This window comes from Otolemur garnettii, unplaced genomic scaffold (assembly GCF_000181295.1).
Source record: "Otolemur garnettii isolate 467f Iridium unplaced genomic scaffold, OtoGar3 scaffold00006, whole genome shotgun sequence".
Lineage (NCBI taxonomy): Eukaryota > Metazoa > Chordata > Mammalia > Primates > Galagidae > Otolemur > Otolemur garnettii.
This window is the reverse complement of record NW_003852401.1, coordinates 18,032,935-18,059,833: the sequence shown is the minus strand read 5'-3', so window position 1 is coordinate 18,059,833 and position 26,899 is coordinate 18,032,935. Positions and strand designations below refer to the sequence as shown.

Genomic DNA, 26,899 nt, shown 5'->3' with positions numbered 1-26,899 from the left:
GCAAAAATAGTATTGTAATATATATATATATATTTTAATTTCAACATAAGTACAATTTACAAATATAATACATTAAAAAAAATTATGTATAGGGCGGAAACTGTGGCTCAAAGGAGTAGGGCACTGCTCAACCTGGGCAACTTTGCCCAGGAAGGGAGTAGGGAATTTACATTAGCCTTTTCATTTCCAAATGAAGTTATATTAACCTCTTCATTCCCAAATGGAGTTACATTAAACTTTTCAGCAGCCAATATATTCCCTGCCCGTTGTCCTGCTGTTCCCTAGCTTGTCCTGCATTCTTTCCAAAAATCGGGACTTTTTAAAAATGCTGCAGGATGTGGGACAAATTGTTAAAAATCAGACTGTCCCGTCAAAAGCAGAACGTCTGGTCACCTTAGTTTTGGACTACCATTTTGGAATACGTTGCTGTTGTAGGAAAAGCACATCCAGAGTTCCAAATAAGTGATTCAAAAATCAACTTTTGGAGTCTACAAACCCGCTTTTGTTGATTTCTAACCCTCTGGTTTCTAAACCAACTTTTCTGTGTTAACTTATGCTTATGCCATCCTTAATAAAATAGGAAGTAGTACAGATTTTCTTCTTCCATTCTTTCTATTGCTATTACAAAATTGTTCTCTTCCAATAAGAATCTTTCTAGTTTCTGCCTATTTTGCTTATGTTAAGAAATAATTAACTATTCTTCCTAGTTCCCTATGTGTGTATGTGTGTGGGGGTGGGGGAGTTCAAGCCCTTATACCAGGACATTCTGAAATGCTAATCAAATCATTTAAATCATAGTAGCTAAAGTTTTTTTTGAATAATATTTGTGGATTTTGATATCAACAAGGGACTAAAATATATTAAGAATTGCTATGGGCTCGGTGCCTGTAGCACAGTGGTTATGGCACCAGCCACATACACCGAAGGTGGCAGGTTCAATCCCGGCCCAGGTCAGCTAAAACAACAATAACAACTGCAACAAAAAATAACTGGGCATCGTGGTGGGCACTGGTAGTCCCAGCTACTTGGGAAGCTGAGGCAAGAGAATCGCTTGAGCCCAAGAGTTTGAGGTTGCTGTGAGCTGTGACACCACAGCGCTCTACCGAGGGCGACAATAGGGAGACTCTGTCTCAAAAAAAAAATAATAAATGTATGTACAAATTATCATATCAAAAAGAATTAAGTGGAAGGTAAGGTAAGTAATGATCAAGTCATTAAGCATCCCATGCTAAAAACCCATCTGCAAAATCAAAATTCAAAGTAAAGATACATTAGTCATAGTGAGAAAAATAAAATTCATTATTCTATTATAAAAACTTATTTTTGCCATTGTTGGAAGTTATGCCTGGTAATTTTATGATTAATTACATGCCTATAATGTGAAGAATGTACAGTTTAGATATACTTACATAATGGGATTTTTTTCCTCCACCAATGAGGTCTCTGGTGATGTCTAATTCATATTATTTGACCTCTTCTATGTAAGTAGACTTCTTTTTTCCAATCTCAACAACTTACTTTTTTGGCCTCAGTCTAAATTACTAGGCTTCTGTCCACTTCTTTGCACCAACATCTATGTCTCAGAAATCTGCTTAATTTCCTACTCCCTCTAGGACATGAGGAACTTGACTGGCTCTTTGTGAGAGGTCAGAGCCCTGCTCATGCAGTTGATTAAGGAAGATCTGCCACCATGTACTATGTGCTGTGAGGCTTCCTCATGCTGCCACCCTCTTTAGATTTTAGTTTTAGTTTCAGTGGTATTTTGGAATCATCTCTTACTAGCTTGCAATAGCCAGTTGAAGAGTTTTGTGAGCAGGACTGTAGCTGGAAATCAGTCATGGCGGAAGTACTTAAAACAAAGAAATCATGAAAAAATGACCCTCTCGATTTACCAAGGGATCATTGTCTTTTTCAGAATACATTAGCTAACTCTGTTTAGACCCCTGGCCGTGAATATTAATTTGATATTTATTTTATGTCATATTGTACTGAAATTAGCCCAGCATTTTATTATTTATTTATTTATTTATTTATGTATTTATTTATTTGCAGTTTTGGCCAGGGCTGGGTTTGAGCCCCCCACCTCTGGCATATGGGGCTGGTGCCCTACCCTGAGCCACAGGCGCCACCCTAGCCCAGCATTTCTGAGCTGGCATTATCGTAAAGTGATTGCTTCACCCTGGGTAGCCAGTGGGGCCTTATTTGATTCCTTTGGTTTTTCTACTGTTGTTCAAGGAGTGACTGAAATATGGACAGCTGAATCTAAAACCTTGACCTTCTGAAACTACGCTAGGTAGTCTGTCTCTTGCATCTGGGCCTGATGCTCTCTAACCAAACCCTCCTTCTGCTGGCCCCAACTACTAAAACACACCTGTTTGTATTCTGGTCTTATTTATCTATGGTCCTTCAATATAAATGCATTTTGACACTAGCTTTGGAAGTACCTACTTGAAGTTAAGTAAGCTAGGACATGATGGTAATATGATACCAATTGCCAGCTAGATCTAAGTGTTCATTTTAGATATTCTAATTTAATGCCATTTAATAGTCACATATTCAACTCCAGTGTGAGTATTTTTACCAATAGCTAGTAAGTAAATTGTTAATGACAGGCTGAGCTGGGCTTTGATTTCATCATTCATCATTAGCAAGAAAGTTGGTTGATTGTTTGCTGCTTCAAACTTAATGTCCTTAATGCCCATTCTGTGTTTTTGAACTGGGCTATGATAACTGGAAGAAGGTTCTTCTCCTTTATCAAGATCATTAAAGCTTTATCTATATTAGTAATATCAGAAAATTATCATCTAGGAAAGCCTGATCACATTATAACACACAAGGACGTGATAATGCATCGATTTTCAGGTAATTTTATTGTTTTTCAAAGAAGTCATCCACTTACTGGTTTGATGGTCCTTGTATCCCTAAACAGACTCAATCTTTGGACTGGGTCTCATCATACCATATATCATTTGTGCTATTGCAAAAACCAATATTAAGTATCCATGAAATTATATTTCTCCTTTAGATAAATTCTTTGCATGTTCTTATAAATTCTAACTCTTTAAACACCACAATTTTGTTGTTTGAAATAATATAAGATAATCAGATTTGTCAACCCTGTCAACCCAAACTCTCTAAATTAATGTTTTGCTAATATTCAGTATCATTTTTATTACTATGATTTATAATTTGGGAAGCATTATCTTAATTTAAAATTTAAGCATATGCCACAAAAAGTTTTAAAATAACACCAGGATCTACATGAAACTTTTAAATAAAATATCATATATAATAAAAACCTCATACCCTTTTTTCCCTAGATCTTAACCATCTCAACAACAGTCCTATTGGAACTATATCATCATGGCAATTTAAAATCATCTATCTGCTGTAGACTTACTGAAATTCTTAACTTTCGGCACATAACAATCTGTGGCTGTTTTCTTATTTGGCTTGTTGGCTAACATGATCAAGATCTGGAAGGACGGCATCCCATATAATACTTTCCAAATGTTTCCTTTTCTGACATTCTTTAGCCATGTGGGTCAGTCCCATTTCTAAAAGGTAAAAAATGTGCCAGAGAATAATAAATTTTTGTTTGGGTGGTATAACCATACCACAAATTAAGGCATAGAAAGTAAAACTGCCTGTGTCCAAGAGTTAGAACTGAAAATCAGACCTCTTCCGAACCCATAAAACTCATCCCTTTTGGTAGAATGAAAAGAGAGGAACCAGTAAAGTGCACAGAACTGAGCCATAGCTCAGATTCAAAACATGTGCTAATAGAAACATAAATAAAACAAAACAAAACCCCCAACCTGGGCTTATTTTCAATGCAAGTTTTGTTCAATTGCATAGAGCATGGGGAAGCCAAAAATGAGCTAATTTGCAGTGCCATTTGCATTATCTGCCAGGTGTTAAACTCATTATAGGCCATAGCATCATTTGCTGGAATCTTCCATTCCTTCATTAGCCATGCTCTCTTTATGCCCTCCAGTGCATACGTTTTGAATGGACCTTCAGGGGGTAAGATCCAAATAGTTTTGTTATGGCTACAATCTGTTTCCATTGGTAGAAATGGACGCAAGTTCAACTAGCTAAAGAATTTTAATAATAAGCCTGTCGACAACACGTATGACAACCTTCTGTCTACTCAATTCATTGTTAGATATTTTAAATGATAGAGAAGAAATGGAAACTCAAACTGAGTGCCAATTTCCCCTTCCGTAAAGTGAGGATAAAATGGCAGCCACCTTGCCTGACTGTTGTGAGAACATGAAATGCATGTGTAAGTAACAGTAGTGTAGTGACTGGTGCATATTTGGTGCTTAATGAATGACTATTATTGATGATTGTAGGTCTCATAAGTGAGAGGGGAATATCTCCATCAGATAATTGATGAACAAAACAAGAAAGTATGAAATTAGTCTGTATCCTGAATGAACTACCCAACATTCCCAGATCATTTAAAAAGGTGACTGCAATTACACTCTCCTGATCTTTTTGGTAATAAAGCATTCTATTATACAAAAACCTAAGTATAAGTAGACTGAAAGAATGAAGCAACGATTTCTGCTGCTCTCAGCTGCAGAGGATGATGGAATTGCACCCAAGGGTGCCTTTTAATAAAGTTCACTTTATTATTCTCTAATACATTTTACCAAGCTTCACTGGCTCTAACCATGACATTCTTAAATGAGAGATCCCTTTTCAGAGGAACAAATCAAGATTTCTTATCATAATTGGGGTGTCTGGAAGACAAAATCATACCTCTCATAGTTCAGTGGCTGGTTAGACCCGTTAACTGCTTCACTAAGGCTTCACTACGCTGTAGGACTTGCTATTAAAATATAAAGCCATACATACAGTGCTTATCTGAGGAAATACAGAACTCTAGAATTTCCTACACCAGAGAGATTCTGGGGTTTCTATCTAAATAACCTGGACATTTTCATTTGCTTGTCTTAAGTTAAATAACTTTTAAGCTTCATAGAATGAAATGCATCAAGAAGCCCTAATATGGGTATACCTTGATATAGAAGGAAGCATAGTGCAACAGGTTCAATGAGGACTTCTTTCACCTTTGTGTCTGAAGCACATGAATTAGCTGCCAAAAGAAAGACTGGAGGTGTATACAGCTGACATTGTAATGTGATTTTCGACTTTAAAGCCTGACTCCATCATTCTAGAAGATCCTCCTACATTAGAAAGTCTATAAGAGCAGATGTAACGATGCATATTTTATAAATTTGATTCTCTTTCTCTTCTCTTCTTGTTCTTATTCTTCTCAAGAATTAGCAAAAAAAAATATATATATATATATATACACACACACACACACATATATATATATATAATTTTAAAAAGGAAGTCTATGTAAGGAAGTCTATGTTGAGAAATACACAAGGCAAGAATCATCCGTTCCCTTGGCATTTACAAATTCAATTTTAAAGACTAACATTATTCTGAATAGTCACTGATCCCCTGAGTTTTATCTCTGTAAGTGACTTCTTGTTAAAATGGAGATTGAACTCTAAATTTGCAATTCCCATTGGGTTGCAATTACCATATTTATTCACATAATCTACCTGTTATTTTTACCCTGAAATTGGGAAAAGATATTATATAAGCATCTGCCTGCTGGTCTAACCACTAATTTTAGGGAGCATTGTTAATATTATAAATCTGCTTCCTGGATGTTCGAAGAAAGAAGTTTCACACTTTAGAAAGAATTCAAGGATAGAATTAATTGGAATTCAAATGCCCTCAGATTTTAAGATTTTTTTTATCTTTTTTTTTTATAGTGTGGGGAAAATCTCCAATGAAGCAGTACTTCTCTATAAGAAAAAAGAGAATAATTTTTTTGAAAGATGTATGGGTAATGTTTACATTTAGTGCAGCTAAATAAAACTAGAAAAAAAATCTACAGCAAGTTGGGGTAGAGAAGACTATTTATAAGATTTAATGATTTTTATGTTAATAGCCAGGAAAAAGTAAGTTCAGCTACGTTATATTTTTCTGACTGTGTGCTGGTTTAAAAGCATGAAATTAAAAAACTGTGTCCTCCCATCCACATATATTAAGGAAATCAAAATGGAAAGATAGTACTAATTTTCATTTCAAACTATGGGTGAGGTTGTGAGTGGAGATATACATAGAAATATGTGGTGATGGTGTTTTAGGAAAATGTTCAAAATGAACTCCAGTAGATATTTCCAGATCTCCACTTTCACGTGCATCCTCTTGATAGTAATTTCCATACTGAATTGCTTTGTGCTTTGTGCTAACTGTGGTCCCAAAGATGGCTAAGAGTGGCAGAGAAAATAAATGTATTATACAAATATACTTTCAATATAAGTATAATTTTGGGGGGGCAGGACTGGGTTTGAATGTGTCACCTCTGGCATATGGGGCCAGCGCCCTACCCTTTTGAGCCACAGGTGCCTGATAATTGTTAAATATATATATATATATATATTATGTTTTTGGCTCTATTTCATTTTCTAAAATACTCCAATAGACCTGATGTAAGCCTATCAATATTTCTTCTAAAACTCTGAAATAGCTGAAATGTTTACATCAGTTCCATCCTCTTCTCCAAGACCTTCACACCTTTACCCTCCTATACCAATCTGAACCTTTTGCCTTATTAGATGCTTCTGCATAGTTATTTCCTGGGAATTCCCTTTACCCTTTTCTTGGGTTTGACTTCCTATTATTTATACTCCTGAGTAGTGTTAAGCATGTCTTCCAGTTGTTTCCTATGGACAATTAAATGGGAAATTATTTAAAAAATATTTTGGCTATCTGAAATTGACTTCATTATACCTTCGCATTTTATTGATAGTTTAGATGGATATAGAATGCTAAACTGGAAATAGTTTTTCCCCTAGAATTTTAAAGTTTTATTATCTTTTAGCATGCAAGTATTCAATGCTAGTTTGAGAACTACAATGTCATTTTTATTTTTGTTGCTTAGCATATGACTTGTGATCACCACCACTCTCACTGTTGTACCTTTTGGGTTCAGAATTTTTAACTTGCTTATTCTATAATTTTCTCATGATATGCCTCATAGAAATTCTTTAAAAAAATCAATATGTTAAACGGTCTTTGGATCCTTTTAATCTGATTCATCCTTTCAACCATTCAATTCTAGGACAATTTTCTTTTACTATATCTATATTATTTTTATTCTTTAGATTTTCTAAGTTGTCCCTTTATGTAAGTCATTTTAATCAGATGTTGGATATCTTGGATTAATTATTACATATAAAAAAGTTTTCTTACAGACTATAATCTTTTCTTTTCTTTTCTCTCTTTCTTTCTTTTCTCTCTTTCTCTCTTTCTCTCTTATTTTAAACAGTCTTACTCTGTCACCCAGGCTGCATTCATAGTTCACTGTAACCTCAAACTCCTCAAACAGTTCTCTAACTTCATCTTCCCAAACAGGTAAGACTATAAATATGTGCCATCATATCTGGCTAATTTCAAAAATAAATTTTGTAGAGATGGATTCTTGCTATGTTGCCCATGCTAGTCTCTAACTTCTGATTGTAAGTAATCTTCCTGCTGAATCCTCCCAAAGTGTTGGTATTAGAAGCATGAACCACTGTGCCTGGCCTATCAGTTTTTCTTTTTTGCTCAATTTTCTAGGAGGTCCTTTGAATTTTATCCTTTGTCCTCCTTTTGTATTTTGCCTATCTTTCATAATATTTTGAATATCTAAGATCTTTAAATTTTTCTCTGAATTTTCCATTTTTCAATAACATCCTGTTCTAATTTCATTAACTCAAAATTAAAAAATTTTGCTCTTTGATTTTTGTCTTTTTGTTCTGTTTTGTTTACATTTAACCATTCATATATTTTGTCATCTTCGACTAGCTAAGTAGTGCCTTAAGAAGTTCAAGAAGCTCTTATGGGAAGGACTATGTCGGTATGTGTGTTGTGAAACTTGTTACTTCAGGAGTTTTATAATAGGCGGATTGGATAATGAGATAGCTGCTATACTTTGGAATGTCACTATCTATATTTCATTATATGTGACTATTTTCTCAAAAACCATTAGGTTTTAAAAAAAGAAGTATACTCTGGTTTATTCTTTGTTCTGGTACCATGGCAGTGGAAGATTTGTGTCTGAGGATATTTGAGTCATTTTATCCTGATAATTTCTCACCAGTGTCTCATTTTGACATTCTTTTGTTCTAATATTCCTGACTTTTAGTTCGCCAGTGAGAATTAGGTGGTCTTATAGTTGTGTATGAACATAAATGGAGATTTTATGATAGAAGAATATCCTAGAGACTTTCAGACAATCCCTATTTTCAGTCTTAGCCTTTAAGGTTTCATATACTGAGAAATCCAAGTCCTGAGCCTTTTCAGGTGTTTAGAGTGGTGAGAGTGGACCAGAACACTTGTTACCATTATCTGTTTTGTTGACACTTGCTATTCAGATTTCTCCATTTTGTCAATTCATCCAATTTCAATCTTCCAAAACTTCGTTAACATCTCTTAACCATTTTATCCCTTCCTATTCTATCTGTCTTTGTATTACAGAGTTGTAAGGATACTTTAATTGCCATATTAGAAGTGTTTTTTAAGGCAGCAGAGATATACTATGAATTCCATATACTATATTTTCCTTGACTACTACAGACTATATTTGAATACAGGTTGATCTTGAGATTTATATCAAAATGAGATTTAGTATTATACTTAACTTCTAATATCAGAGTACCACACAGACATAAATAGTTCTTTATATGCTATATAATGTCAAGTAGGATTAAATTTGAATGTGAGACTCAAGAATAAAATATAGTATGGTTTTATTGGCCATGTGATGTTAAGGTTTGGGCTAGGGATTAGTTGGCAGGAAAGCTAAGTTTCTAGGAAATAATGACTTCATTTCCACCAACTGAGAGAAACATAGGTACCAAATTATATTATTTAATATTTCTTCTTTCAAAATATATTTTGAAAATATATTTATAAAATACTAATTATAATAATATATATATGATGAGACAACTTACTAGAAAACAATTACAAAGAGAAACTTTTCTACTGAAACTTCTTTTGTTTCCAAGTACCTAAGTTTCATTACTTTTAAACTATTTATTTTTTAAGATTTATTTTATTTTATTCATATATTTTCTTTGGAACTATTGTGTCCCATATTTTAAATTGTGTATTACCCTAAGAGGGGAAAAGTGCTGTAAGTGTATTATGCATGTGTGTATAGGTATATGTTGTGTGTGTGATATACATGCTAAATTTTTGCTAAATAAATAGGATACAGAATTAACTTAACATACATGTTTATACTATCACTTAGAGAATGCAACATTATCATTTAGAAGTGGAAAATGTAACAAATTGATGAGTATATGGCATGCATCAGGACCCTAAAGGATTCTTTTTGACACACTCTGGCTTTAATAATAACATTAAATCATTATGACCTTTATATTATTTTTACTCATAATGTTTTCAATAATTGAAAGTTATAATTAAATTGACAGATAGAAAGTAATTTTTATCTCTGTTACAGAAATGAAGCATGATTTTGCATTCTGGGGCCATTTTTATCTGTGACTAAAAAAGATATCAGCTGAAGCCTACAACACTACTGAAAGTTAGAGATAAGACCACAGGCTGATATAATCTCTTTGATTTCAAACTGGAGACAAAACAGATACAAGTCCTACCAATTGGCCCAAATGTTCATTACTTTCTCACAAACATCAATGTAATTGTGATAAGAATTATTATATTGATTTTTTTTTCTGCTTAAAAAAGGGTCAATACTTTCTTATAGCTGCATCAGGAAGAACTCTCAGGATTTGTTTGTGGCACAAATAATTTATTCATAAACATTTATTTGGAACCTCCTATAAGATAGTCAAGGTAACAGAAAGAAGAATTAGATGAGGTCCTTACATTCAAGTTCATTGTTTTGGAAGGTATAGAGGTATAAACATGTTATTATAATAGAGTACAGTAAGGGTTTTTCATTGTTTGGAAGGTATAGAGGTATAAACATGTTATTATAATAGAGTACAGTAAGGGTTTATTTAGAATGCCCCAGGATTCACTGAATGAGAAACATACATAAGTTATGGCCCCATATCAAATGCAGATAACCCTTTTTACATAATAATTAAAAGACTGAATTTGCTGGGCAAGTCATTGTGCTCTTAATGATCTCTTGATAAAATTTTATATCCCAAGTCATAGAAGAAGAAGCTAATTATAATCACTTTAAAATATGAACATGTATCATTTAAAAATCAATAACTTAAAAGAATCTGCTGTAGTAAAACAGATATAAAAATTTATAAATTAAAAGATAGGGTTACAAGATGGTACCTTCTAATATTTTTAAACATTTTAGGATGTCTACTGATCCTATGTTTTAGCTAAGAAACCCATAGTTTATGATGGGCTGTTAGGTAGCTCAGGCCTTTTGCCTTTTCTAGTATAGTAAAAATGGATTCTAATATTTCTAATCTGCCAATTCAATGGAAAAAGGGACAATATGAACTTTGTACCTGTTATACTATTGTCCTGCTTTTGATGAAAAAAAGAAAGTATAAAGCAACCAAACAGTAAAATTCTAGATTAAAATATTCCAAGCACTACTTAGCATGATTTTGGGTATTTTTGCAGAGATTCTTAAATAACATTGTTAATAATATACTGATATTTGCTGGTGATATGATTCCAAAAGTACTCTAAAATATCACATCAGTTATATTACAGAGACAATTTTGCTTAAGAGACATTTTATAATAATTGAAGTTACACAGAAAAAAGTCATATTGTGCAACTGCAATTAAATGAGAAACCAAAGTAGTCCTTAACACATTGCCTTTAGAAGAAATTTGTCTATTGGAAAGATAGAAAAGCCAAGGAACAACAAACACCACGAAAGTAAGCTAATCACACATATTATAATGTAGGTAGAAATATAGTAGACTTTTCTGTAAAAGTACAAATAATTACTTCATTTATCGAATTCTCATTTAGGAGTTTTTCCCATCATCTCAATATTTTGCTTGACACTTACATTTTATATGTACACAACAACATCTCAACAAAAGATAACCAGGAATATAACATACTTATGAAGTGAGAAAATCAAAAATTGATAAATATTGACTAGTCTTAAGTCATAGAAAGGTTAGACTTCATCCCAGAAGAACGGACACATTGGGCTGCACAGCTTTCCAGTCCTAACATTAATATCTAAAGCAGCGGTTCTCAACCTTCCTAGTGCTGCGACCCTTTAATACAGATCCTGTGGGTTGCAACAGGGTTGAGACTGCTGGTCTAAAGGATCCATAAATTTCAGTGGTTACTTTTCATTTAAAACTGAAGAGAGAAAGATTGTATGAAGATAAGTGAATTAGTATGGGAAAAATGAGACTGGTTTATAAAGAAATCGTATGAATGCTTAGAAATAAAAAAATAAGTAGAATGATGATTTGGATTAGACTCAATACAATTTAGATGTAGTAGATATTGTCTCTCCATGGAAAAAACTGGAGGATTTTTTTTCTGTGATACATGTGCCAATTTTGAAATATCCTAGCTCAAATATAGGCATAAAGCTTTTTTTGGATTCTGCGACCACATTAAGAGCTTAAGGACACATTGCAAAAATACTAGGTGATAAGCTGTAATTTATGGTAACCTTCTGAAATTCTTTCCAGATTTTGGCTAGCCTGCTCCCTTGGAGTTATGAGAATTTTAGGGTGATTTGAGGCCTGTGTGGAGGGGTCTTCTTGGGCCCTCCCTTAAAGGAGATTTGGCATTACAAAAATATCCTAAACTCAGCCAGCCTGTACAAAAATGGAAATTCTTAGGAATTGCGTTAGGTAACAGTCCATTGTGAATGGTTAGAAAAACATTCAAGATTTTGGCAATTCCTCCCAGAAGTTCCATGATTTCTGAAGAGGTCGAAATGTGATTAAGTAAAGTACATGACTGATGTAGTTCCTAAAATAATTTGAGAAAGTAACAGATTCCACCTATCTTTACCCAATACTTTCCAGGCATAAAAAGAAGCAAGAGATTATTGATAGAAATCAAACCGTAAACAAAAGTCGGAATTTCATTAAAAATGGGACAGAATTAATCAGAACATTTTTGAGCTACTGAGGCACATTGACGTGGCACAACACATCCTCTGCTTGTCCCTCCTTGTCTCTCCTCCCCTTTCTTCCTCCTACTCTGCTAAGTTCACTTACTGATTGCACCAACTAGACACTCATGCCTCTGGTTTCTTGTGGGTTCAGACACGGGGAGGTACCAGCAGAATATTAAACAATAAAAGCAAAGAAGCACTGCAGTATGTACCTGCCTGGTTCTCTACCTGCCTGGTTCTCTACCTTGCCTGGTTCTCTACCTTGCCTGGTTCTCTCCCTGCCCGGTTCTCTACCTTGCCTGGTTCTCTACCTTGCCCGGTTCTCTCCCTGCCTGGTTCTCTACCTTGCCTGGTTCTCTACCTGCCATGGCACATTGCTTTTCTCTACCTGAGGTGAGGTTCTTCTTGGGTGGCCCTCCTCAGCAGGGAAGGTCTTTCTGTGATCTTGACCCCCTTTCCCATCAAGTCAATGTGTGGAAGTAGCTTCCAGCTTAGCCTAAGTTGACTCACTACCCTTTAACCTTGTCCACCCCACTGTAAAGGGTCAATTTAGTCAGCTCTCCTTTATTAAGCATATTCCTTCTGAGTGTGCTATTATATCCTGACAAGATCCTGACTGATTCACCTGCATTGAATTGTCACATGATCACATCACTAAATCCCAAAGCGGCAGATGATGGCGTGGGTGTGCAGAGAAGGGAACACCACGCACTGTTAGTGGGAATGCAAACTAGGACAGCCTCTTTGGAACGATGTATGAAGATTTCTCAAAGAACTAAAAGTAGACCTACCATTCAATCCTGCAATCCCATAACTGATACCTATCCAACAGAAAAGACATTGTACTGTAAAGACACTTGTACACGGATATTTATAGCAACACAATTCACAATCACAAAGATATGAAAACAACCCAAGTGCCCTGCAACATGTGAACAGATTAATAAATTGTGGGATATGTGTACAATGGAATACGATTCAATGATAAAACGATGGAGATTTTGTAACTTTTGTTACAACGTGGAGAGTGTTCTTCTAAGTAAAGTATTATGAGAATGGAAAAACAAGCTAGAGGAATTTGGAGAATATTCTTCTAAGCTAAGCATTATGAGAATGGAAAAAGAAGCATCTTAGGTACTCAGTACTAAACTGAAACGAGTAGATTAACAACTACACACTCACAGGAGTGAAAAACTCCATTAAACTCAGAAGGGAGAGGAAGGGAAGGGGCTGGGTAAGTTCTCACACCACGGGTACATTGCACAGGGATATGGCATATTTCCAGGGTGAAGGACACCACTATCACTCAGACTTCAACTTTACAAAGCAAACTATGTGACCCAGTTGGATGTACCCATATACTATGTATTAATCTGAAATTAAAAAAGGAATTGTCATGTGATCATCTTCACAGATGAGAAGGACTAGTAGTGAGCCAACAAATAGTGCATGCTTGTGGCACTATAGACAAAAACAAGGGCTTTCTCAATAAAAGTTAACATGAATAAACATCATTAAAATAATCATTTTTAAATTTTAATGGTTTGTCTTCATTGTTTTGGTGTGCAAAAATTCTCCTTTTCCTTAGTGTTCATAAGTAGCATGCTTATAACTTAGATTGCCGTAGTTATAAATTGCTATGGTGTATGCATCCTGGTTACCTTAGAGAGTGTGTCTCTTAAGTACAAAGTTGCACTTATGATCTGCTGGGAAAATCAGAAATAGTACCTGTTTTTGAACTTCAGGAAGATACAAAGGTGGGGAGGTTTTTCAGGGGCTACAGATGTGACATCTATTACAGGGTCTCATATATCCTAACACATTGTGCCTTGGGGAACAGTTTATAATTTAGGTGTTATTCTCACATTCTAGAAGACTAGTAAGCCTGGAGCTTTCGCTTTAAATATCATAGAATTAAGCAGTTATTTGAGAAAACAGGCCTACGGATAAATAGATGGTAAAATACACATTAACCGCAGCATATAATTACATAGTATATAATCACCTCTGTGGTTGTTACGGGCCAAACAATAATAGACTGGTGAGGTGTACATTAAGGACAAATTGTGTTATTCGAAGGCCCAAGGCTCAGAATGCGCTCAGTGAGGAAAGAGGGTTACATGGTATTCACTGTCAGGGGAGCGAAGATTACATCCCTTTCCCTGAAGAGTTAACCTCTTACCATGGGAAATGCCAAGATGTGGTACATTACAATATCTGGCGCAGTGACGACATGTCCTACAGCTATTTTAGCAGCTATTTTATATTTTCTTCAGTAGCAAAACTAACATGTTCTTTCTCTGATGTGATTTTTTTTTTTTTTTTTTTTTTTTTTGAGACAGAGTCTCCCTTTGTCATTCTTGGTAGAGTGCTGTGTGGTATCATAGCTCACAGCAGCCTGAAATTCCTGAGCTCAAGCAATCCTTTTGCCTCACCCTCCTGAGTAGCTGGGACTACAGGCACCTGCCACAACGCCCAGCTAAGTTTTTTGTTTTTAGTAGAGATGGTGCCTCCCTCTTGCTCAGCCTGGTCTCAAACTCCTGAGCTTAAGCAATCCACCCACCTCAGTCTCCCAGAGTGCTAGGATTACAGGAGCAAGCCACCATGCTCTTTCTAATGTGATTTTAAGTTCTAGTTCAGAGTTGGGATTTCAGGGCTGCCCCTAGCACTGGTTCTTATGTTGACACCTGTTGTGGCAAAGAGGTTTTTAGGTGATTTCCATGGTCTCTTCCTCCTGGGGTCGACACTGTATTATCCCATCCTATGAGTGTGGGCAAAACCTGTGACATGTTTCTAACCAAAGGATTTGAAAAACATGATAGAATTTTCTTCTCTTGATTATGAACCATTCTATAAGACTCCACCTTGGTATCAGATGGCTGATAGAAGCTGGCCCTCTCCCTTGCATTGCTTTTTTAAAGCAAGGGAGAGGCCTATGGAAGGAGACTTCACATTGTGAAGAGGCCTGTGGAAAGAGCCATGGGCACCGGAATTTAGGCAGTCCTGGAGCTGAGAAAAGCCTCTAAGTTACAGCCAACAAGAAGGCACAGGCTTAGTCTTATAGCCACAAGGAAATGAATTCTGCCAACAACCCGAGTGAACTTGGAAACGGATCCATCATTTTTTAAGCCTCCCAATGAGAACTAGGCTCTGGTTGACACATTGATTGCATTCTTGCAGAGGACCCAACAACTAAGCCCTTCCCACACCTACCCACAGCAACAGTGAGGTAATAAATATGCTTTGTGTTAAGTTGCTGAGTTTGTGGTAATTTGGTAAATGGCATAAAAAACTGACACATACGCCCACTTCGTTTATAAACATCGACTGAGTACCATGAACCAAGCAATTTTTATAATATTAAAGAAACTTCAGAGAAGATACATCCATGCACTGAAGAGAGCTCTGATGGGCAATTTCTATAGGTGAAATAGTGGTTGAAAAATCCAAATGGGTAAGATGCCATCCTTTTCTATATAAACGAGGAAAACTATTCACAGTGTCTAGTGGCTGTTCTACTTTGGATGTGAGAATGTAACACACTTTAAGGGAGATTTACAAAATAGTATTGCATTTTTTACCAAGCTCCATCTATTAAAGTTCGATGCTATATGCATGTACTTCTGCCATCCTGCCATCTGGGATGGGAATTGCTATTCTCAGCCCTGTGAGGTTGTCTGTTATTGTTATTATTTCCCATAATATCATGTAGAGTGAAAATTTCACAAGACATCACAGAACTCAGCAATGTTAAAGAAAATCTGTGATTTGTCTTTGTGTTCATTCTCCACTAGCTTACATCCTCAAAATCGATATCAAAGCTATATCAGACAGTTGGTCACAGTCTTAGGTGAAGTGTTCATCAAAGTTACAAGTGTCAGCTTTTTGACAAAACAGAAACAAACAGATAGAAATAACAGATCATACTAAGAGGGGCAGAAAGACAGGGAGTTAAAGAGAGGGTGTAGCACAGAGATTATTATTTTAAAAAGTTGGGATATGATATTTGAAAATTCTTTCCGGGTATGCTTTTTTCCCCCAGTATGTGAGACGTTAGGGATGTACATCAAAGTAACAAAGAATAGCTAAATTCTGATGAAGAGCTTCTGTAGCAATAATTAATATGTGAGGCCACCGACACTGGAATTAATCTTGGAAACCATCCTCAAGGTGCTGGGGAAAATAAATGTGCCATGGGAGTGCCTTAGAGTGCTGCCCTGACACTGTGGGGTCCTATCATTGATCACTGCTGAGAGCAAAGAAGTGATCACTCACAAAGCAGGCCTAATAAGAGACTCCAGATGAGGAAGGATCCTTACTCCTATGTTTGGTGAGAGTCCACATTTAATGAATAATGTTTTTTTCTGCCCCAAAGGTCAGAGCAACAAGCTTTCCTCTCTTCCTTTTGCTGGCCTATTGGAGGCCAGTTAATTCACTCCCTTTGGGTATTGATTTATTCCAGATGTAAATATGTGGCTTTAAAAACATACAGAAGAGCCAAGTTTTAGTAATATTGCATGGTTACCAAATGTCGAGGCATTGCAGATGGAAGGAGCTCTGCCCTGATCCAAACCCCCAAAGCAACTAAAAACTCCAGGAACACTTGGGCATGACACACACGTCACACTGCTTTTTAAGTAGTCATCTTGCTTCAGAATGCGTTTAGAAATACACTTTCATTGTGCTAATATCACAGTACAGATTTGTTCTTCCTCAGATTGTCTCCAGCATAAACGTACTGCCGGTAAAGATGACGGCCGAATTAACGTGGTACTAGGCAGAGGTATTGTTATTGCCATAGATAAACAGACTTACTTCCTCCTAGGGTTATTCCTGGCAAGGAATTTCTAGCAAAACATACTGCTTTCTTTTGGGTTGATTGTGATCTTATTTATTCTAGTAAGCTCATATGTATCCTCATAATTTTATAAAACTGTATTTAACACATAAAAAAGTTTAAAAAAATTTTAATGGAAAAGTTTAAAGGAAAGAGGTGGCTAGCAGGTGAGGTTTTTCTGGGCACAAACTAAGGCAGAGATGTTACTGAAAAACATGGAGAGTCTATACAAGAGAAGGAGCCTAAATGCACAAGATAGTTAGGTTTCCATGTAGATTGTGAGAACTAAGCATCATCTTGGGATCATGGAGGAATTCTGTTCAAAAATACAAACTTTATAGGTGAAACTTAAATAAATGCTTCCGGAAAAAAATGAGGTAATAGCATAGACCAAACCAATATTTATTTGCTATTTAATTCCAAATAAAGTAATTCCCCTCTGAGTTTTACACAGAGCTATTGATTTACTAATTATAGAAAAATGTTTATTATCTGCAACAATTACCAAGTATGAAGATCAGAAGGCCTCAAGTGCAGAAAAATGTAGCAGCCAAGAGTTCAAGGGTGAGGTAGTGTGCAGGGTACATTGTCACACTGAAACCGTCACGGTACAAGATACACCTAACAAGGGCTTCATCTTACCTGGGAACCCCAGTTGCACAGTCAGGCCTCTGGAGGGCCTTTTATGAAGGGACAAAATGGTTTCACCAGTGGGACCCCAATGATAGAATCGATGTTGACAATGTAAGTTTACCACCATGAGAAAAATAGTGGATGTCTGTGTACCTGTGGCTGTATGTGTGCGTGGAGGAATAGAAAGATTGGTTATTGATTTTTGTTCAACAAAATTTATCTAGAAAATGAAAAAATCAGGTTTACTTTAATAAAGGTAACTGAAATAATAAACCACTTATGTAAGTGCATTTTATTTTATTCTTTAGAAACAGGATGCTGCTATGTTGTTGTCCAGGCCAGAATTAAACCCCTGGGTTCATGTAACACTCCCACCGCAGCCTCTCAGGTAGCTGGGGTGACAGGAGCTCTACTATGCCTCACCTAAGAGGCTATTTTTATTTTTCCCATCACTTTTTTTTCTCTTAAGATGAAGAGAATGACATCTCAAAGGGATAGTTCAATGTATGTTTGGGTTTAGTAATTGCCCTCTTCCCTGACTTCAGCAAATATACTTAGATCAGCTTAGATCAGCTTAGATGAACCACAGATTTCACACCATCAGCAGAAAGTCAGGAGAGAAGATTTTTCTGTTTTTGTTGTTGTTGTTAGGGAGGAGAGGCATGCCAATAAGTAGAAAGAAATATAGGAGCTGGGTCTTCTCTCTGCTGGACTATTATAGGAATACAGAAGAATTGGGCCTTAGGGCACTGGCAGGGGCACTTGATGAATCTTCTATCAACTGGCCAAGGAGGAAAGAGTTGTTGCCGTATGTGTGTATGTATGTGTTTAAATGCTTACTAATGTCCCACAGGGCCTTTCCATGGCACAACTCTGAGACCATCCATCCCACTGTATCCCTTTTCAGCAGGCCTCACCCTCCTTGGAAAAAAAAAAAAAGAAATGAAAATAGTAATGAGTTTTACTGTCCTTTAAACATTTGTCTCTTTTGGCGAAACATTTCCTCCACACTAGTGTGGAGAGAAACATTGTATTCATTCTCCACTGTATATTTGCATTAAAATTATCACTTTTCACTAAAGAAGATGGTAAGGCACATCTGTGATTAACACTGGCTGTGGAAAGAGTTCTAGATTCCAATTCCAGCTTCTCTATTTGTGTTGCCTCAGTCATGTTAATAAGCTTTTCGGAGAATCATCGAAAAAGGGGCTGCAGTCAGATATTCCCTATGTGATTGAGTTGAGGATTATATGAGATAACATATGCAAAACCAGCCAGCCTAGTACTAGTAAATGGGGGTGAGGAGAGGGTACTAGTGTTACCTCACTAGAGGAACGTAGGCATGAAGTGGCAGGTGGAGAGTTTTATGAGTCTCAAGGACGTTTCCTGTACTCCAGGTACAATACCCTGGTGCTAGGTTAATTATACCCACCCCCCAAAAAAACCCCTTAAAAATGATAATGTTGAATCACAAGCACAAACACCTGCAGTGATTCTCACAAAGTCATCTGGGTGGTTGCCTGGGTTCGGGACAGGAGCCTATAGGGAGCTGGAAATCATGTCTCCTTATTTTGGTCAGCTAGTAATGTTGGCCAAATTCCAAATACTTTCAGACTGACAACTTGTTCAACTGCAACAGCAACCGTATGAGTAGGTATTATTACCATCATTTTAAATGTGCGAGCACTGAGGCCAAGAGAGATTAAGCAGCTCTCAATGGTAGTGCTGGGATTTCACCAGCGTCTTGGCTTCAGAGTCAGTAGGGGCCTTGCACTTTGCCCCTGTTAAACTGTATTCTACACTTATAAAAAATAATGTGTGGTGGACAAGTAGTGACGACATTCTACATAATGGATTGTAAATCATCAAGGAATTGCCCCCAAGACATTTCAACTATCAGTAAGACTCTTTTTCTTCTGACAATAAATAATTAACACATAATAGCCACCCCAAACCAATGATCATCAACGAGAACTGTAAACCTAGAGCCACATTTTCCCAAGTGCTGCTAAGATGGAATTTTTAGTTATTTTATCTCTATGCCAATGAAAACTGAGGGCGCCATGCTCAATTTTTATGATTTGTGCTTTGGGATGGAAAAATTCAATTCTACAGATTCCCTGGTAAATTTATACAATTGAGATCAGCATTACTATTAACCTTTCCTTTGCCAGCAAATAGCAATTATAGGATAACTACAGGGTAATTCCAGGGCTTTGTGCCTCTGAATACAAGGATAACTCGAACCGTTCTGACTGAAAATTTGAATTGGTTAACATAGGCTTTCTGCAGATTAGAAATACATTTTAATGATTTATTTCACCTCCCTAACTGCATGATTTTCCTTTTTTTTAGAAGTCAAGTGATTTCATGAATATAGAAAGTTTAGAACACTAGTAAGAAGACTTGAAATAGATCAAGAAACATCTTCTTCATGACTTAAGCATAAAACAAGATTCTCAGAAACAGCCAATAATCGTATGACTAGAATGTTTTCTTCTTCAATGAAATAATTCGCTGCTTCTAGTTTTTTAAAGCCATTCAAATTCTAGTTTGAATTAACGAAATTGTCAAATAAGCAAAACAGCAAAAATTAAAAACAGGATTTTCTGAAGCACAATCTATTGTTCATCCCGTCTCAACCTCCTTTTAGTTTCCAACTCTCCTTTCTTCACTTAGTTTGTTTTCCTCCCCTTTCCTTCCTTCCCCGTGTTGACCACGGAGCACAGGTGTATGTACTTTCTTTGCTCACTCTACGTTTTTACTCTTTCGCAGGCTTACGAGCTCTGCCTTCCTTCTTTCTTCCTCTTTGCCATTCTCCCCTTTATATCTACTTCTCTTTTGACCGTTGTTCCACACTGTCTCTTTCCTACTACTTTAACCAAAGTCTCTTCTCTAATCATCCCAACAAATTTCCTTCCAAAACCAGGTGGATCTCATGTTGTTCAGACACTCTGGTACTAGTGAACTCATGGTTGTACATGAAAGAGTTGTGGAAAAAAATAAACCACTCATCGACCTATTCTACTAATAAGCTAGAGTTCAGAATAAGGCAATTATGGCAACACATACCTTGTAAAAATTCTATGGATTCCTATTCACTCTTGATCATGAATACATACCCTTTACCTAGGGTGTAACATTTCACTCCTTCTATCACATCTATATGTCTGCCTATTGTTACAGAAAATTTACATAGGTTTTTAAGACTTAAAATTATGTGAAAGTGATAAAATTTCACTTTTTCCTTTATACTCCACAATAAAATTGCTAACACTTTTGTTAAGCAGCTACCACCTACGATAGTAAAGACACACTATTAAGCAATATAATAAAGAAAATTTGAAAGTCAGGCAAAACAACCTCAGTATGTTTTAAATCTTACTTTTCTTTAGATCCCACGGGTGCGTTCACCAGACGTCTCCCTAAACAAGAAGAAATGTGACAACAATTAAAATGCGAAAACGATGCTTCTAAAATGCTGCTCATTTACGTGATGCGTGTTTATGTTACTTAGCTAGAAGAAAATGTCAAATTCCAACAAGAAGGGAAATCAGTTCTATTTTGTCATTTCCCTTCATACTCACTGTTGTAGAAAGTAATTTAAAATGTTCCTTTTAAAACAGCAAGAAGGAAAACATGCTGTATTTGTTCTAGGATAAGAAATGATAGTTTTAAAATATTCAATATAGTTCCCCATCAAAATTACATGTATATGAAAAAATGAGATAGAATCATCAAATATTATTAAGTAAAGACAAATTTATGCTGGAAAAGCCTATGAGAAATTCTTACCAAATGGAATATTTCTTGCATTAGAAAGTTTTGTTAAGATTTGGTTCTTTGGTAACACTTATCAATCCCACTGAGTTGTTTTCCATAATATCAGGGATCTCTAACAGAATCTCTCAAATTATGATAATAATGTTTACAAAAAAGAAAAGAATAAAGAGAAATCTAGATTGACAAATTGTGCTGATGAAGATGCTTGATAAAATTTTAATTAAAACTCTTGTACATTTATTATTAATATTTTATTAATGTTGAGAAATATACAAGTCCATGAGTGTTGTAATATTTCAGGATTTTTGTAATTTATACATAATTCTAAAAGCTGAACAACCATACTGAAATTTTCTTGATTTTCAATAAATTGTTCACTTTTTTTTCTCTTCTGGAAGAATAGAAATGGAGAAATTAATTTTAATTTTGACTTTATGTGAATCTTAGGCAAGTTGAGGTATTAATCCACTACTGCAAATTTCTAGAAAATGAGAACTAATCTAGGGTGACATAGAGCAGATTGGCGGTTGCCTGCAGACATGGGTGGTGAAGGAGAGAGGAAGGCATTAAAGAGGTCATAAATAAACTTTTGGAGTAGATGGATATGTTTATTATCTTGATTGTGCTGATAATACACAGGCCTTTAAATGTGCTTTATAGATACATACATGTGTCCAAGCTCATTACGTTGTATGTATTAACATGTGGACTATATTACATGTCAATTATACCTTAATAAAAGTTCTAAAAAAGGTGGAAATGTGAAACATGTATTTAAGAAAGAACATTAAAAAATGGATAAAGCATGGAAAAAATGAATGTGGGTTGGTACTTTTGCAATTTTTGATTTATAAGTTTATCTGGTTGCTATGTAATAACCAAGTTGAGGAGACTGTGAATGAGAGTGGTGATGATATTTTGTGAGGAGGCTTGGACCACCATGTTGGAAGTGGAGATGAAGCATGATAGATGGACTCATGGTACACTTAGTAGTTGCAGACAAAAGACTATCGGTGAAGATGTGGCAGAGTAAGGAACTGAGGATGGCCTCTGGGTTTCTTGAAGGATGGTACTGCTGTTTCGTGAGATGGAAAAGATTGGGAAGGTGATAAGATTCGAAGGGAAGAGAAGAGATCCATTTGGATTTATCATATTTGAAATGACTGAGAGATTGCCAAATAGAAATATGAAGGTAGGCAAAAGTTTCTAGAACTCAGAGGAAAAGTTTGAGTTAGACAAATAATTTTGAGAATTACTAGCATTTCCCTAAAAGAGAGAGTGGCTGCCATGGAATGGAGGCAAAAATCATTGAAGGGAAATAGATAAAAGAACCTAGAGTCAGGATGGTAGATGACTCAGCTACTTGATTGTGCACATCCTTTACATAACCAGAATGAGGGTGAAAAGAAGTTCCATGAGCCAGAAACTAATATTAATTATTTCTTATATTTTGAGAAGCTACTTTCTAATGTTTATGCTTAAATCTCTACAATGTAGGTAGAAAACAAAAATGGATTTCAGTAATTATTCTAATTTGCCTACAGTTTTAACCTTAAAATTATCCTCAAAGACCTTTTGATGTCCAATTAATTATTTAAAAGATATTTTTAACCAACTCACCTAAATTCCATCTGTTAAAAAACCTTGATATATGTTTTGTTACATACATACTTTGTAAATGAAATTAGAAGTGAAGTACAGTCATGTGCCACATAACGACATTTCGGTCAACAGTGAACTGAATATATCACAATGCTACCATTATAATGGAGCTGAAAAATTCCTATCACCTAGTGACCTGGGAGCTGTCATAATGTTGTGGTGTGACACATTACAAACATGTTTATTGTGATGCTGGTGCCAACAAACCTACTGTGCTGCCAGTCAAGCACATACAATTATGTATATTATATAAAACTTGATAATAAATGACTGTTATTGGCTTATATATTTACTGTACTACACTTTTTACTATTATTTTAATCTATGCTCCTTCTCATAAAAAAAAAAGTTAACTGTAAAACAGCATAAGGCAAATCATTCCAAAATTATCCCAGAAGACGTTGCTAAATCATAGGAGATGACAGTTTTCCAGGCCTGTTATTGTCCCTGAAGGCCTTCCAGTGGGACAAGATGTGGAGGAGATATAAACAATCTTGACCCTGAGTAGGGCTAGGCTAATGTGTGTGTTCATGTCTTACTTTTTAACAGCAACAAAAAAGTTTTTAAAAGTACAAAAAAATTTAAAAAATTCAAAAGTAGATAAAAGCTTGTAGAATAAGGATATAAAGAAAGAAAATACCTTTTGTATAGTTGTGCAATATGTTCATGTTTTAAGCAAAGCATTATTTTAAAAAGTTAAAAAAATTAAAAATGAGTGACAAAAAATAATAGTAAGATAAAAGACTGATTTATTTATGAAGAAAGTGATTTTTTTGTAAAGTTAGTGTTGCCTAGTTGTTCAGGGTGTAAAGTCTACAGTAGGGTACAGTCATGTCTTAGCTCTTCACATTCTCTCACCACTCCCTCACTGACTTATCCAGAACAACTTTCAGTCATACAAACTGATTCATGGTAAGTATCCTAAACAAATATACCACTTTTTATCTTTTATAAAATATTTTTACTGTACCTTTTCTATGTTTAGGTATGGTTAGATACACAGACACTCAGCATTGTGTCACAACTGTCTACTGTTTTCAGTACAACAACATGCTATACAGGTTTGTAGGCCAGAAGGATTAGGATGCCATCCAGGTTAGTGATAAGTATAGTCTATGATGTTCACACATTGGCAAAATTGTGCAATTATGTATTTCTCAGAATGCATCCCTGTCATTAAGTGATGCATGACTAATCAGAAGTTTACTAAAGTTTTCAAAGATGTCAATATAATTTGCAACTTGAACAAATTTGCAACATGTATGTGAAATGTAGAAAAACATGTAGAAAAATGTAGAAAAACATGATTTGCTGAAGGAAGCCGTAAAATGTAAACAATGATGCTCCCAGATCAGCTGCTCTCACACGCTCATAGAGATCAATCACAGAAAGAGAGCAAACAGTATTGGAATTATAGTTTGTTATTATAGAAAGGGAATCATACAGGAATGTCATGGCCGTATAAATGGTGTTCTTCAAGGTAATGTTTAGCTGAAGAATGATCTATGGTAGACTTGGTTTTGCAGTTTCCACAGGCTTTGTGCATTACTGACCTGCTGGGAAGTCAACATCACGATTTTTGTTTCTTCATTTGTAAAATGGAAATTATACAAAAATCTCCATAGCATTTTGGTGGGAATAAATAGGATAACACACAAGAAAATGCAGTATACTATGTAAAACAACATAGACTGCAGAAATGACACCATCACAGCAATAATAATGGGGCATTATAGCTAAATCCAGCACCTGATATTACTCAAAGAAACATCAAGCAAACTGAATTTGGGTATTGTATTTAATTAAATTTAGAATTTTCTGAGTCATTAGAAAGGGTCAGAAATGAATAACATTGACACTTCATATATTGTCGAAATAAAATAAATGAAAGAAATTAGATTACTTTTTTCTTGTCTTTTTTTGTACTTTGCGTAGTTTGCTGAATGTGACTTTTTTGGGACACACAGTAGAAAAGAACGATTGAAGACTTGTTCTTGTTTCATTACTTAGACTGAAACACAATCCTGTTTTTTCCATCCTTCCCATTATCCTCTTAATTTTCTTCTAAATCTTATAATTTACTTTTTACTCCTTTCTCCATTTCTTATTGTGATATTTTACACTTTTTCATTATCTTATCTTTTAACAAAATTAAATTATTAATCACCATTTATAACTGTTTTTTATTTTACTTTTAGTAAAAATAATGCAAATTTTCATTTTTATAAAAATATTTTAATACCTACCTTTGGAAATTTAAGAAGAAAAAAAATAAAGGACTTTCATAAACATCACTTTTTCTTTGCATTAATATACATTTTATAAGGACAGTAATGGTATTATGTTGTATTGTTTTTTACTTACTTTTTCAAGACACTTTAAAAATGATGAGTTGTTTTTCTGCAATATTTTTTGCCTAGTTATTTTTAAATTTTAATTTTACAGGTGAAACATAATTTGTTAGACTTGTCAAGTAGGCTGTTGGTTCTTTTATCTAAGCACCCTTATGATAAACATCCATAAGGCTACATATTTGCATAAATCATGATCAATTACTTGGGATGAATTGCTATACTGAGTCAAGCCTATACATTAAATTATAAAAACTATAATACCTGTTGCCGAATTATACTCTAAAAATGAAATAACATTTAACACTTCTAAAAGCAAGATGTGAGAGTGCCTACTTCCAGGGTAGATATTATCCTTTGCTGATCTTTAAGTTTGTCAATTTTATAAGTAAAATTATATCTTTTAATGTTTCAATATGTTTTTCTTTTATTACCATTTGTATTAATAAGGTTTTCCTATTTTTGATTTGTTCTTTGTTATTTCTACAATACTCATACATGCATTTTGCCTACTTATCTATTTGAGTAGGACTTTTCTACAAGTAATTGTAGAAACATTTTGCATATTAAGGATGTTAACTCTATTTTTGGTCTTCAATTACCAGGGGGCCCTCCTCATAAAATACTTTCCGAGGCCAATTTCTACAAGCGTTTTCCCTGAACACTCTTCTAGTATTTTTCTAGTTTCATGTCTTAAGTTTAAATCTATTATCCAGTGAAAATAATTTTTTTCTAATGGTGAAAGATGAAGGTACAGTTTCAGTCTTCTTCAGCTGTTCACCCAGCACCATTTGTTAAATAGGGAGTCCTCACTCACTGAATGTTTTTGATAGGGTTATCAAAGATCAAATGATGATTAAGTGGCTGGGTTCATCTCTTGGTTCTCTATTCTGTTCCATATATCTACCTCTGTATTTTTGTGCCAGTACCATGCTGTTTTGTCCCTATAGATTTATAGTATAGCTTGAAGTCTGGTAATGTGATAGCTCCTGATTGGTTTTTATTTCTGAGTAATATATATTACCAATCAAACTAAAAAACTTCTGCATAGCCAAGAGCACAGTAAACAAAGCAAACAGACAGCCTTCAGAATGGGAGAAGATATTTGCAGGTTATGTTTCTGACAAAGTTCTAATAACTACAATCCACAAAGAATCAAACTAGTCAATAAGAAAAGAACAACCCCATTTCTTTGTGTGCAAGAGAATTGAACACAAACTTATCTGAAGAAGATAGATGCATGGCTTATAAAAACATGAAAAAATGTTCATCATTAATTATCAGAGCAATGCTGATAAAACCACTATGAGATATCATCTAACTCTAGTAAGATTAGCCCACATCACAAAATCCCCAAACTACAGATGTTGGCATGGATGTGGAGAGAAGGGAACACTTCTACACTGCTGGTGGGATTGCAAGCTAAGATGGTGTTTTTGGAAAGAAGTCTGGAGAATACTCAAGGAACTAAAAGTAGACCTA

At 35.2% G+C, this 26,899-nt stretch overlaps 1 protein-coding gene across 13 annotated transcripts in view; it reads right to left on the bottom strand.

Moving 5' to 3' along the window:
• Positions 1–26,899, bottom strand: part of PTPRD (protein tyrosine phosphatase, receptor type D) — a 2,156,277-nt gene that overhangs the window by 665,678 nt on the left and 1,463,700 nt on the right. For all 13 annotated transcript variants that reach the window (XM_023508432.1, XM_023508444.1, XM_012813956.2 and 10 more), the window contains one exon: positions 21,007–21,046. The gene's annotated coding sequence lies outside the window, so the exon portion shown is untranslated. The remainder of the gene's footprint in view (positions 1–21,006; positions 21,047–26,899) is intronic.